This window comes from Eptesicus fuscus, chromosome 14 (genome assembly GCF_027574615.1).
Source record: "Eptesicus fuscus isolate TK198812 chromosome 14, DD_ASM_mEF_20220401, whole genome shotgun sequence".
NCBI lineage: Eukaryota > Metazoa > Chordata > Mammalia > Chiroptera > Vespertilionidae > Eptesicus > Eptesicus fuscus.
In genome coordinates this window covers 40,757,827-40,759,609 of record NC_072486.1, presented here as the reverse complement: position 1 = coordinate 40,759,609, position 1,783 = coordinate 40,757,827, and the positions used below count along the sequence as shown (strand labels likewise).

The window sequence follows — 1,783 nt, the reverse complement described above, 5'->3', positions numbered from 1 at the left end:
TTCATAGGATCCTATAATATGTTTTGTTACTATAAAAAATGATTCTTGATAGTTGTATACCTTTTTAAATTAATTTTTTAAATCCTCACTCAAAGATATGTTTATTTACTTTTATTTTAAGAGAGAGAGAGAAGCATAGATGTGAGAGAGAAACATCGATTGGTTGCCTCTCTTGTGTCCCAACTGGGGACCAAACCTGAAACCTAGGTATGTGCTCTGAATGGGAATCGAACCTGCAAGGTTTCGGTGCATGGGATGTCACTCCAACCATCTGAGCCACACCAGCCAGGGCTGTTGTATATATATATATTATTAACTGAAAAATGTTTGGATTGTTTTCCATGGGTAAATTCCTAAGGATGGCAAGGTAGGACCATTTTAAAGTTTGTTTGTTTGTTTTTTTAAGAACCAAAATGAATTTATTTACAAAATTTCTTACTTGACCAGTGAAGAACCAAGAAAAAATATACCAAGAAACAATCACCTATGACCCCACAAATAGTTTTTAAGCCAGTTCATGCAACACAACCAGAGCAGCTCCTGATAATTAGGCTTTAAAAAAAAAAAAAAAAAGTCCGCTGAAACCGGTTTGGCACAGTGGATAGAGCGTCAGCCTGCAGACTCAAGGGTCCCAGGTTCGATTCCGGTCAAGGGCATGTACCTTGGTTGCGGGCACATCCCCAGTAGGGGGTATGCAAGAGGCAGCTGATCGATGTTTCTCTCTCATCGATGTTTCTAACTCTCTATCCCTCTCTCTTCCTCTCTGTAAAAAGTCAATAAAATATATTTTAAAAAAAAAAAGTCCTTCTGCATGTCCTTCAATTGAATAAGAACATACCTCTAACCACAGGGATCTGTATAAGTAGCATCATGGTACTTGTAGACTCAGTTGAGTCACAGTTTCAGTGTTACTTTCTTCCTACCTTACATAGATTTTCACAATGTTTCTTGATTCCTTTGTTGGCTTCTTTTTCTTTCTCTCCTCCTTTTTTTGTTTTCTCTTTTTTCTCCTTTGTTGGCTCCTTTCTCTTCTTTGTCTTGAACACTGGTGTAAATTACTTTGTTATGGCCTTCCTGGTTCAGAGCAATTTCAATGACAAAAAAATTGTATTCTGGGGGCTCTTTAGCTGATACTGATTTTAGTTCTTCTGGGTCCAATATATCTGTCCTGAGTTTCTCACAATTTTTCTGAAATTCAGAATAGGTCATCCACTTTGGTGAGTTTCAGGAACTGTGGGTCAACTGATGAAATCAGCTTGTAGTAGACTTCAGCATGCTGCATTGCTCTCACGGCCCACACCATCTCAATATCAGGGTCATTACCATAAGACTCAGCTGGGAGAGAAAGAGCATGTGCCACTGATACCAGTTCCCCGGAAACCGGCTTTTCACTTCCACCAGTCGCCTCCATGTTGCAGCTAACAAAGTGCCCATTTTTAAGGTTTTTGATACGTATTTCCCAGTTATTTTATCAATTTACATTTATCAACAGCAGGAACATGCCCCTTTCAGTACACCTTTATGTGTGTGGTTGTTTTTAAAACTGGAAAAAATGTGAAAAGTTAAGGCATTTCCCTTTTATGGGGGAAAAATTCACTTCATGTAAACCTGTGCTCCTACAGTCATTGTGCTTGAGTGTGCCAAGCCAGTCCTTCTCAAAACACATGGTTTTGTCATTTCCTGTTCCCCATTTACTGTTACTTGGTACTTCCATGGATTTCAGGGGTAATATTTTTTTAAATGAAAGAAAAAATATTTCTTTACTTGGCCTCTTAGAATTGCT

The 1,783-nt window shown here is 38.4% G+C and overlaps 1 pseudogene; it reads right to left on the bottom strand.

Moving 5' to 3' along the window:
• Positions 1-818: 818 nt before the first annotated feature.
• Positions 819-1,411, bottom strand: LOC114234696 (protein PBDC1-like; annotated as a pseudogene).
• Positions 1,412-1,783: the final 372 nt, after the last annotated feature.